The 12,310-nt window shown below is 67.0% G+C and overlaps 2 long non-coding RNA genes across 2 annotated transcripts; both read left to right on the top strand.

The window, feature by feature from the left end:
- Positions 1-2,238: 2,238 nt before the first annotated feature.
- LOC140607584 (uncharacterized) lies at positions 2,239-6,706 on the top strand. The gene is made up of 3 exons (XR_012009557.1): positions 2,239-3,285; positions 3,363-3,490; positions 5,229-6,706. It is a non-coding gene; the product is annotated as an uncharacterized lncRNA (long non-coding RNA).
- Positions 6,707-6,769: 63 nt separating this feature from the next.
- On the top strand, positions 6,770-9,395 carry LOC140607363 (uncharacterized). Its single transcript, XR_012009434.1, has 2 exons — positions 6,770-7,728; positions 7,888-9,395. It is a non-coding gene; the product is annotated as an uncharacterized lncRNA (long non-coding RNA).
- The last annotated feature ends 2,915 nt before the right edge of the window (positions 9,396-12,310 follow it).

The following is a 12,310-nucleotide window of genomic DNA, read 5'->3' as shown; positions in this document are numbered from 1 at the left end:
GTAACCGGCACCTGAACGCCTCCCTACCCTAACTTCCCGTGGGGGGGGGGGGGGGGGCGTGGGCGGCCGTTAGGAACCGAGGGGCTCCCCACCCTGGCCCCCGGGGCCACGCTCGAGTCCAGGCTGACCCGGGCTGTGTGGCGGCGGGGGTGCGCGCCCTGGGCCGGCCCCATGTGATCATCCCCGCACCCCCACCGCTGGGGGTGACAGCAGCCACTCTGGGCCGTCAGACCTTGGCAGCACCTCAGTCTGCTGGCCCTGAGCAGACCATGGGCCCCTGCGGGCGTCCCACAGCCGTCGCGCGAGTAGGAAGGCCCCGCGGGCACATTCCCTCAGGGCGGCACCACACGGGGAAGGAGGGCCCCCTGACCGCCACAGGGTGGCCTCAGGAGGGACCATGTATGAGACACGATGTCACGAGGACCTGACATCCCCGGGGACGCTCCCACCTAAGTGGCTGGCGGATGTGTGCCTCGGCTAGACCCGGGAGTGACGGGGTAGAGCCAGGCCGGGCCGGGTGGCCCCCAGGCGGCCCTGGAGCCGGGGGCCAGGAGGAGGGGTGGGGGCCAGCCGTGCACAGGGGGCACGGAGGAGGGGGAGGTGTCCAGCCAGCAGGGACCTGGGCACAGTCACCGGCCTCTGCTCCCGGCTCTGCCCGACGGAGGGGGTGGAGGGGTGGGAGGGGGTGGGAGGGACCCCGTGCACCTGCTGTGTGCCAGCCCCGCCACGCCCTCCCAGCCCTGCGTGGGCAGCCCCACCCTCCTCGGAGCCAGATCCCGGGGAGGAGGAGGGGCAGCCCTGGGCTCCGGGCTGGGCTCCGACCGTGGGGCACGCCGGTCAGCACGCACACAGCTGTCTCAGCCGAGGCCTCGCACCCCCAGCGCGGGCAGGGCTGCGGTTGGCCGTCTGTGCACTTGCAGGCTCCACGGTGTCACCAGCCAGAGCGCAGGGCCCTGCCGCCCGGGGCGGGGGGGGGGCGCCTCACCCCAGACCCAGCTTAGAGGCAGCAAGGCCCCATTCAGCCTCCGCATCCTCACCCTGCACCTGCTTGTAGGACATGGTCCCGTGTGCTCCGAGTGGATACTCCCAGATGCTCCCTCTAGGTGCTCCCTGGGCCCCCAGGTGGTGCTCCCCGGGCCCCCAGGACGTGCTCTCCGTGCCCCCAGCAGGTGCTCCCCGTGCCCCAGTACATCCTCCCTGTGGCCCCAGCAGGTGCTCCCCGTGCCCCCAGGACGTGCTCCGCATCCCCTCAAGCACATCCTCCCTGTGCCCCCAGCAGATGCTCCTCGTGCCCCCAGCAGGTGCTCCCCATGCCCCAGTACATGCTTCCCGTGCCCCAATACATGCTCCCTGTGCCCCCAGCAGGTGCTCCTCGTGGGCTGCTCCCAGCTCAGGCACCTGCTTGGACCAACCACCGGGTTCAGGGCAGGGAGGTGTCCGACGCACACACTGTCCTGTGTCCCAGCGTGCGAGTGGAAAGTATTGACTGCGTGCCTCCCGCCGTCCACCCGGCTCTGCAGACCCCCCGACTCAGCAGCTGGTGGTGTGGTGCGCCTTCCCGCGTTCCGCGTGCCCATATCTGTACATTGTCTTTTGTTAAATAATTTTTTGAAAGATTGTTTTGGAGAGAGAGCACACACAAGTCAGGGAGGGTGGGCAGAGGGAGAGAATCAGACCCCACGCGGGGCTCAGTGCCGCGACCCTGAGACTGTGACCTGAGCGGAAATCAAGATTTGGCCACGTAACCAAGGGAGCCACCCAGCGCCCACATGCGGACCTCTCCTACCCGACCGTGGGAAGTTGCCAAGGTCGTGAGCCTTTGGCCCTACACACCCGAGGGGCCACCAGCTGCCAGGACCGCGCTCACCGTGAGACACCGTCGTGGGGCCTCACAGGGACATGGCGTCCCTCAGCTCGCTGGCCGGAGTCTGCTTTCCTCCGCTGCCCCCAAACCATGCAGAGTGGGGAACAGGGCCCACGGGGGCCGCCCTGGTGGTGCCCAGACCACCCCCCAGGCAGGTGGGCCTGGAGGGCACTGAGCTGGCCGCCCACTTGCATTTCCAGCAGCGTCCCCGCCACGCGGCCGTGGGAGGATGCTGTCCGGCCCGTCTGCGCCCACACACCGCGGCCTGCAAGCGCATGAGGTGTGAAAGCCTTTCCCTGCCCCGACAGGAGAGAAGGGTCCTGCTGTGGCCCTGGGGACTGTGCGGCCAGGCCCTCCCACGCTGTCCCCTCGCAGGCCCCTCGGCCCCGGAGAGCTGCGCATGCCAGGGACAGGGCAGGAGATGGGCGGACGGGGCACAGTGTGGGCGCTGCCCCGGAACTGCCCGGCTGGGAGCCCCAGGGACAGGTCCTCCTGGGTCAGTGCTGAGCCACGCCTCGGTGACTCAGCCCAGGTGTGCAGGCGGGGACACCTGCAGGAAACCCCGTTCGGGGCCAGGCAGGTGTGGCCTGCTTCACTCCAGTACAGTCGGCCTGCCTCCCACACACGGCTCTGGAGGCAGGCCACAGTGGGCCAGGCGGCTCCGGGCTGCCGCCTGCTGGTGGGCTGAGACAGGCCCAGGCCACTGTCCCTCGCGGTGGGGGCTCCATACGGATGGGCAGTGCCACCCAGAAGCAGGTAAAGCCGGCTCTGGACGGCAGGTGTCCTCCTGTCGCCTCATGGGGTCTGCAGGCCATCCGGACATGACAGCCGTCCTCACCTTCCCTGGGCCTGAGGTTCACGGGCTGGACAGGGAAGGACGCCCAGAGCCCCACACGGGATGGATGAAGAGTGGGGGCCCTGGGGGGCTGGGGAGGGTGCAGCGGGTGATCACGTGGGCTTGGGAAACCACAGAGACAGTGGTGAGGGTCCCCCAGGGCGGGGCAGGTGCTGGGACCTGTGCCGGCGAACGTGGGGGAGGGTCAGGGCATAGGGGTAGCTTCCAGACCTTCGCACCCAAGGTCGCAAACGCCATCGGCAAGGTCAACCAGGTGGCTTGGTTTCTTCAGACTCATTCTTCTGGGTTGAGATGTCATCGTGTGATTTGTGCACGATGACCTAGGAGGCCTTTATTCAAGAGCCCCTAGCGGTGGGCTCTGGGAGCAGGGCCAGCGTGATGAGGGTGACGCTGGGGAGGAGTCCTGACCCTCACACAGCTCCCACCCCGCAGAGCACCCCATCCCTGCACCGCCTGGGGGCCACATGGCACCTCAGCGGCAGCCAGCCTACAGGACGACGTTCAGGACCCTAACCCTACTGCCCCTCTGCTTCTAGACCTGTGACCAGAAGCCTCGGGCCTGAAGGTGGGTGCCGAGTGTGACCCATGAGGAAGTGGGCTCTGTTCCTCAAGAGCTACTCGAGTTTTCTACTTTATACGCAGAAATGTGTGGGGATGGATGTGGAGGCTGTGGGAGAAGAGCGGCAGGAAGCTAACGCTGGACCAGGCAGACCCAAGACAGCCGACGTGGGCTCATCAAGCAGCCATCCATGTTCAGGTCGCAACCTGGGGTGAGGGTCAGCGTCAGGGTCAGGGTCGGGGTCAGGGTTAGGGTCAGCGTCGGGGTCAGGGTCTGGGTTAGGGTCAGGGTCAGGATCAGGGTTGGGGTCAGCGTTGGGGTTGGGGTTGGGGTTGGGGTCAGGGTTAGGGTCAGCGTCGGGGTCAGGGTCTGAGAGGGTCAGGGTCTGCGTCGGCATCGGCATCAGCATTGGCGTTGGCGTCAGGGTCAGGGTCAGGATCGGGGTCAGGGTCGGGGTCAGGGTTAGGGTCAGGGTCAGGATCGGGTCGGGGTCGGAGTCAGGGTCGGGGTCGGATTCAGGGTCAGGGTCAGCGTCGGGGTCAGGGTCGGGGTCAGCGTCGGGGTCAGGGTTAAGGTCAGCATCGGGGTCAGGGTCGGGGTCAGCTCTGAGAGCCTGGGTGGCTGAAACATGGACTGGAAGGTGGCCCACAGTGAGCGGGTTAGAAATGTCCAATGTAGAAAAGGGATTCAAAGGGTTGGGGATATGGAGGTGACTCTGCCATTTAAGGCCGTTCACCTACATGGAGAGGATCCAACAGAGGCCCCTCCCACTGAGACAGTGGGGATCCCGGCACCCCTGAAGAGCCCTGAGGCCCCTCCCTAGAAGGGACCATGTAACTCAACTGGAAAACTGAAACTCAGTGGAGTGCTGAGGTCCCAGGGTGGCAGAGGCCCAGTGGGGGCACCCACCTGCAGAAAGGAGGGGGTGTGGTCGCACGGGTGGATGCGGGCGGAGCCACGTCAGAATCCTCTGACTCACAGGCCTGGGGGGCCCCGGGGTGGGTCGCTTGGCGGCGCCCTGCTGCTCGGGAACCCCAGGAAGCACGGGGACTCTCACTTGACCTGCACCCGCAGGGATGTTCGAGGTCAAGGGAGGAAAAGTCTGGCCCGAATCATAGAAACGGGCTCACGGCCCCTCCACCGGCTCCCAGACCTGAGCGCGTCATGGACCCAGAACACCTTGAAGCAGGGGGGTGGGGGGGTGGGCAGTGTCCCCCGGGGAGGCCGCGACAACTGCTGAGAACACACCGGTCCATCTCTGTCCCCGGCTTCCCCAGAGGCTCCTGTGGGCTTTCCCGGGGTAACCGTGCCCCCGGGAGAAGGTGTGATCGCAGCCTCCGGGGAGCACCCGTTACTGGTTTTGCACAGACGCTGAGTCCAAGGGACGCAAACCTTGGTGGTGGCCCGTCAGGGCAAGGACCCGTGGGGGCCCTTGCCTTCGTCTCCACAGGTCCCGCGTGGCCCGGACCCATCCTGTCTCCCTCCCGAGTTCCAGAACGCTTGGTGAGGGTGGACACAGGCTCAGCTGGCAGACCCCACGGCGCCAGGGCTGCGGGGGAGGGGGGCTCCCTGGGCAGCGAGGCCCAGCGCGGAGGCCCGAACCGCCCGCCTGGGAAAGCGGCAGGCGCGAGGCGGCGGGATCAGCTCCCCTGGATGGTGCCCGGTGGGGCTCCCGCCACCTCCCGTCGGGCTCGCCTGCTTGGCCGGGGCGGCTGGGCCGTGGAGAGTGGCTGCGGGCCACGTTGCAGTCACCAGGGGCTCCAGCGGCCCTGCGGCGACGTCCCTGCTGGAGCGGCCCCTGTTGCGCAGCCTCTGGCCCAGAGGAGGCCTGCTTCTGCGCCCGCCTGCTGGGCCCCACGGCCAGGCCATGCGGCCTCGGGGCGACGCCGACGCTCCCCCCGGCCTCAGACTTCGTCTCTCGGGGACCTTGACCTCCAGCCCTCCCACAGGATTGCACGCTTGTCCGTCACATGGACGACGGTGCTCGTGGCTCCTCGAGACCTACTGGCAAGACATCTGCGGTCAGAGGCAGGAGTCAATCCAACAGTAACTCAGAGGCTTCCGTCCTCGGCAACATTTCTGGGCCCCATGGCGTGGGGAGCGCGGAGCCAGGTCTTCGGGGGTGAGCGCTTAGCTGGACGTCCCGCAACCCAGGAAGAGGCCGCCACCTAATGGGTCTCTCCGGGTCTCTCCGACTGCTGGAGACGACCGTTCCTCCCCAGAGCGTAGTACTTCGGCCACTTTACCGAACGACCTAAAGGGCTGGGGGTTTGAGTGGGGTGAGTGGGGCCCAGGACAGGAGGAGGCGCTAGGACGGGTGCGGGCTGCGGTGTGAGCTGCGCTATCTCATGGGCCATGTGGTGCCTGGAGCGCCAGAGCCAGACGGAGATGCAGTGTCCTCCACAACCCCCAGTGCGTTCTCTGTGTGGTGTTTGAGGACGACCATCCCTACTTCGATCCTCCTGTTCCCACCTGTACATGGACTTGAGGAAGTCACGGTGAGGACCACGTGGGGCGCGGGAGGCCCTGGCCTGGCCTTGTCCCCCATAAGCGGCCGTGGCAGCCACAGGCGCTCAGAGTGGGGGAGATGCCTGTGGGCGTCACCCTCCTCCCGCCCCCTTGACCTGAGCAGCCACCTGCCTGCCAGCCTCGGAATGTCATTGAGAAAGTGACGTGGGAACGCCCAGAGAGCCTGTGAAAACATTGTCAGTCAAATTCCTTGAACAGGAGAGTGAGTACACTTGCTGGGAGAAAGTCAATTGTGCCAGAGGAACTGAGGGAAGAAAGAGTGGTTTCCCTTCACTCTACGGCTGCCGTGCAAGGATGCATCTCCCCATTCTCCCACTGGGTTGCAGGTGCATGTGTGTGTGAGCGTTTGAGTGTCTGAGTGTGTGCACGTGTGTATGTGCATGAGCATTGTGTGTGTGCACAAATGGACGTGTGTGTGCAAGTGCATATGCACGTGAGCATTGTGTTTACGTGTGAGTATGCATGTGTGCATGTGTGTATGTACATCAGCATTGTGTGTGTGCATGAATGCACGTGTGCATGCGTGTGTGCACGTGCGTATGCACATGAGCATTGTGTTTATGTGTGTGCATGTCTATGCATGTGAGCATTGTGTGTGTGAATGTACACGATTGGACATGTGTGTGAGTGTGCAAAATGTGTGCATGTGCATGTATGTGTATGCATGTGTGTGTGCATGTGAGCATTGTGTGTGTGCGTGAGCGTGCATGACTGCACATGCGTGCAGGTGAGCACTGTGCGTGGTGCACGTTGAGCACGAGCGTGTGCATGGAGTTCTCCGTGGACCCAGGCCCCCAGTCAGGGCACGCACAACACAAGTCTGCAGGTGCCTGCAGGGCCCTCTAGGCCGACGCTGGTGCCTGTGAGGCAGGATCTGGATTTCAAACCCACTTTTTCAGACAACACAGGGTGGGGGTTGGGGTGGGGGTGGGGGTCGGGGTGGGGGCCGGGGGTCCACTTTGCTTCCGCGGCCCGCTTGTCGGCTAGGGTGCAGCGCCCCGAGGCGCCAGCACGGGGGGCGCGGAGGAGAAGGGGGCGAGGTCCTGCTGTCGCCAGGAAGCCCTTTTGTGGGCATCTTTGAATTCCGTCTGTTCTCACTCCTTTCAGGTCCAGCTGAGGGCGGCGAGCGGCTGCCATCTCCCTGGGTGACCAGCTCTGAATGTCCACAGTCTCCCGGCCTGGTAACCGCCCAGCCTGCCCACCCACGGTCCTTCCTGACCCTGGTGAGGGCTCAGGCCCCCAGAGTGCCGCCGCCGTGCGCAGGGCGCAGGCAGGGATGGGAGCGGCTCCGGGGCGGGCAGGACCTGCCAGGCACCCCCTCCTCCCCCTGCGGAGGCTCCCCTCCATCCCGCGCACCCCACGAGGAAGGCTGCACTGCCATCCCCAGCCGGTGGTCAGGGAGGCCCTGGCGGGCTGGGGCAGGGGCGCCAGGGAGCATGGGCCCCAGGCGTCTTGCTCGTCTTGGGCCCCGGGACGCCCTATGACACCTGCACGTGGTCGGCGTCCAGCAGGGCGTTAGCTGGGGCGGACAGCTCCGTGGGAGTCCCGGGGGGTGTGCCGTCCCCGTGGCCGCTGGGCGTGTGCCCCTCACAGCGCGTGCCGGCCACGTCCCGCAGGTCACCTGTCCGGGAGAGTCGCCTCCAGCCCCTGTGGGTTCCCAGACCGGAGGGGGAGCCACTGTCCTGGCCGCAGATACCCGCAAGCCAGGGCTGGGAGGCGGGATGGGGGACGGGCCTTCGGGGCCCCGCTCGTGTCCCAGGGCCCGGGTGTGAGTCAGCACCCACGGGAGTCGTTCAGGAGGGAGACGCGGCACAGCCACCACGGGCCATTTCCAGCACCTTCCGAGGAAAAGCCTTCTCGGGTCCTCACCGCGGGCAACGAGGCCCCGCCCCCCGTCACCCAGACACACCCATGGATGAGGTCTGCAGGCACTCGGCTTTCTTTACTTAAAACCATGTGTTTCCTGTGCTTCCCAAAATGTCCAAGCAGGAAGCACAAAACCTCAAAAGGCAAAATTAACTGTCCCCCAGATGGCCCTGGGGGACCATGGGTCACCGCCTGTGTCGCCCACACTCCCAGGTCTTGGGTCTGGTCCTTGTCGTTTTAAATCTGAGCGAAGCCGACCTACCCTCACCCCGCCCGACCCCAGAAGGACCGAAGAGACGCTCTTCCAGGCGGGCTCGAGACCCGCGTCCAGGCCGCCTTCCGTGAGGAGCCAGCCGGGGCGTGAACACCTGCAGGGCCACGGGACACACACGAGCCGACGTGCGTGGAACGGGCGCCCAGGCGCCCAACGCTTACTCCTGGCTCAGGCGGATCCGATCCCAGGGAGCTGAGTTCAGGCAGCGGCGCCCTGGAGTTCCCACGCCCTGGGGCCCCCTCGCTGTCGCTCGCCCGCTCTGAGAACGGAGTCCTCCACGACCATGCGGCACCAGGGCCTGGGCGGGGGCGGGCCTGGGCTCTGAGGAGCCTGTTCCAGGAGCGGCCAGTGTGGCCGGCGCACTCACCACGTCCGCGGGGGAACACGGCCGAGGGTGCCCCTGCCAGGGCCCGTGTCGGGACCTCCAGACGCCCGCAATCCCAGCCCGGCAGATGATGCGCCTGCCACGCTCTGCTCAGCCTTTCTCCAGTGCGTCGCCCAGGGAGGGACGGCGGATGACCGCCCCACAGCCGGGCCTCGGCCACCCCGGGGTCTGTGCCCTCACCGGTGCCTCCGGCCACGGCCCTGGTGCTTCCGTCCCTGCGTCTCCCGAGGCAGCAGGAGGGCGGCCCGGTGACAGCTGCCCTGCTCGGTCAGTGACGCCCTCACTCGAGGACAGCGCTTCTAGGTCCAGATTCACAGATAACACGGGAGGAAATCCCCCAGCCACAGGAAGGAGCAGCGTGGTGACAGCTTCTGCGTGTCCTCCCCAGGCTGTGGGGCTGCCGTGACCCTGGGGGCCCCAGTCGTGCCTGGACCAGGACGTGCCCCGAGCAGCGCAGCCGGGCCCTTCGGGACGGAGACGGCCTTCGTCCCTGCCACTGTGCTCAGGGGCCACAGGCGCCCCAGGCAGGACGTGGAGCCTCATGACCCCCATGGTCACCGCAGGTGCCCGAGCCAGCAAACAGCCAGGGGAGCCGACCAGAGGGGCCAGGGTGCCCCTGCACCCCGGGTGTCAGGTGTTCTCCTCCCCGCCTGCAGGGGGCCCGGGCCCCTCCCTCCCCGCGGGGCCATGAGACAGTCACACGTCCGCCTCCCCCAAGCCCTGGCCACCGGTCCTTGCAGGGGCTCAGTGACCAGTGGTTGCAGGTTTCAGGTCTCCGGGCCGCCAGGGCTGAGACCGGGAACATTCTGGGTGCAGCTCGGGGAATGGGGTGAGCAGGTTCCCCTGGGCTGGACAGAGGAGGCCTGGGCCTTGGCCCTGCCACTGGCCCCACGGTCAGGCCTGCAGGGTGGAGACGGGGCCTTGTTCCCCTACAACACCCACAAGGCCACAGGCACCTCAACCACCTGCGCCCCAACAAATACATAAATCTTAGAAACATAAAATACTCATTATTTTGAGTGTTCGCTGTTAAGAAAAATTAAACTCGTTCCCACTTGCTCAGGGCTGCGTCCACTTTAATAGAAATACATTCACAAGTGTGGCCAAGCTCCTCACGGGAAGACGGCGGGGGAGCTCTGCCCACAGCGGGCGTCGCAGCACAGGCAAGTGCTGGTGACAATGGTGGTGGCCACGTGTGGGCGCAGGCTCGGGGGGGCCCCTCTGGGGAGCTGGCCAAGCTGCAGCTTCAGTCCGACGGCACTCGTTGTGGAGGGGACGGCGGGGCTGGGCGGGCCGCCCGCGGGGTCCCCAGAGGGCGCGGTGTGAGCTCGGTCACTGCTGGGCCCTTAATGGGATCCCCGTGGGACGCATGTAATGATCAACTGACTGAGGGTGGTGGGCTGGGGGCCCCAGGCCGCCCTGAACCCCCAGGCTGGGCTCAGCACTGGCTCACGCGCGCACGGACTCTGCCGGCCGCAGGGAGTTGGCAGCGGACAGAGGACCGTGTCCCTGCCCCACGGACACGGCAACGTTGGGGGAGGCAGTGCTGGGGGCAGAGCAGCGGGGCTGGGTGGGGCGAACGCGGCAGGAGCCTGAGTCTCCTCAAGCTCCCGGTCCGGAGGGAGGCGTCAGTGGAGCCAGGCCAGTGGCGCTGAGCGCAGGCCCGACCCGTGGGGCGTGCGGGACGCTGTGCGGGACGCTGTGCGGGACACTGTGCGGGACTCTGGGCGGGACTCTGGGTGGGTGGGACTCTGGGTGGGACACTGCGGGACACCCAGGGGCGCGGCCGTCCAGGGGCTCCTGGGTGGAGACAAGGGAGTCGGTTTGTCGCAGCAGCAGCCGTGGGCAGCGGGTCAGCGTGGATGCAGGGCTCCCGGGCGTCCCGGGGCCGTGTGGGGAGGCGGGGGACACGTGGGTGGCAGGGGTCCGGGCCAGCTGCCACCTGCCCCACAGCAGCCACAGGCGCTCGGCTCTCCCTCCCCGCGGCGACATCCCCTCAGTCTCACCCGGGGAGCAGCGCCCAGGGCTGTCTCCGCGCAGCCCTGGGGGCCAGGTGACAGCCGTGACCCTCGGTGGCGCGGCCCGAGGGCTGGACGCGGGGGGTGCGGACAGAGAGGCTCCCTACTGGGCCGAGAGGGAAGAGCATTGTGCGGGGCCGCTGAGGTCGTGCATGTCTGTGCGGAGCCCTTGTGGGGACAGCTGGCTCCACGGGGTCAGCGTGCGACCTCACGGGGCGGGGGGCGACCTAACAACTCCCTGCGCCGAGAAAGAACGGGACCCTGTCCACAGAGCCACGCGTGGGCCCCACGCAGGGGCAGCTCACGGCAAACCCAGCCCGGGCTGCGGGCGCCTCCCCACCCCCATTCCTCATTGTCTCTGCCCCGTGGCCTGTCACCCAGAGGTCAGGTCTCACTGGTTCCCCATGAACCGACGCGGTAAAATCTGTGACGCGGGTTCATTTCTGTTTGGACGAGTCATGGTTTTACTCCCTTGAAATGTGTCTTTTCATACTTTTCTGCGGCAGAGCAGCCCTCAAGGTTAAAAGTTGAGGAGACCCTGTGTGAAGGCCCGTCCTTGCCCTTGGGCGTCCTGGGGAACGTGGGTCCTCCAGTATTTAGGGGCGTCTGCCGGCCGTGGGCACAGGATGCACCACGTCCCCTTTGCCAGGAGCCGGAGGAGGGCTCTGGACGTATTCTGTTCGGGGGCCTCAGGGCACCTGGGGGGTGACACCCAGCTCATGCAGTGCAGGAGGGGGCCCGTGGGGAGGGGCAGGAAGAGGAGCCCCCCGGAGGCTGTGCCCCACAGCCCAGAGAGCTGGACTGGAAGAGGGTGAGGGCGGGCAGCAGCGGGTGCGCGGTAGGCACACTGCCTGGTAGGAGGGGTGCTGCGGGGGGCAGGTGGAGGCCCGCAGGTGGAGGCTGGGAGGCAGGGGCCCACAGGTGGAGGCTGGCAGGCTGAGGCCGGCAGGTGGGCGCCTGCAGGTGGAGGCTGGCAGGTGGAGGCTGGGAGGTGGGGGCCCACAGGCAGAGGCCCACAGGTGGAGGCTGGCTGGTGGGGGCCCGCAGGTGGAGGCCCACAGGTAAGAGCCCTCAGGTAGAGACCCGCAGGTGGAGGCTGGCAGGTGGAGGCCCACAGGAAGAGACCCACAGGTGGGGGCCCGCAGGTAGAGGCTCGCAGGTGGGGGCCCATAGGTGGGGGCCCACAGGCGGAGGCCCACAGGGAGAGGCCCACAGGTGGAGGCTCGCAGGTGGAGCTGGGAGGCCCTGGGGGTCCCCGCAGCAGGTGCGGGGAGCCACTGGCGGTTAGCCACTCGGAGCCTGAGACCCCAGCCTGACTGGAAGAAGGCACGAGAGGCGAACGCTTGCACGGGCACAGGGGCTGAGATGCACCAGGGCCACTGGGCCAGGAGGCAGCAAAGCCAGAACCAGTCCCGGCGGGGCCTCACCCCACGTGCCCGGCTACCCTGTGACCACGTCTTCTCCCTCTGCCCACGTGGCCACAGAGAAAAGGACGTGGGGAGGACCTGATGGACCACACAGCCCCCCCGACCCCGTGAACGATGGGAGACCCCGGAGCTGAGGCAGGCGGAGGGCAAGGCCCTGCCCTGTCAGCGGGTCGGCAGCTTTCCACAGGCCTCGCGCGAAGGGCTACAGTCACCCCGAAACCTCTGGCTTCCCCGCCTCCCGGAGTTCTGCGAAAGTTCGGGAACCCTGTCTCCACAGATGGCACCTTCCTATGGAGACGCAGGAGGAAGACGCCTAACTGGCCTCTCCCGGCCGGTTGCCGGGCACCTCGGTGCTCAAGTACCCGCTGTGTACGCACCCCGGGAGCACCGGCCACCTGCTCGAGGTATCCAGAGCCTGGACGGCACACGGCTGGGATCACTCAGCCTCGGCTGTGGCAGGCGGAGGCCCTATTCGAAGCCTCCCCAACCTGGGCTGGCTTCCTCTCCCTCCTGCCCAGCCCTTACCACCCCG

This window comes from Canis lupus, chromosome 16 (genome assembly GCF_048164855.1).
Source record: "Canis lupus baileyi chromosome 16, mCanLup2.hap1, whole genome shotgun sequence".
NCBI classification, from domain to species: Eukaryota; Metazoa; Chordata; class Mammalia; order Carnivora; family Canidae; genus Canis; species Canis lupus.
Note: the sequence above shows the minus strand (reverse complement) of the source record. Positions and strands in the feature narration are given on the sequence as shown.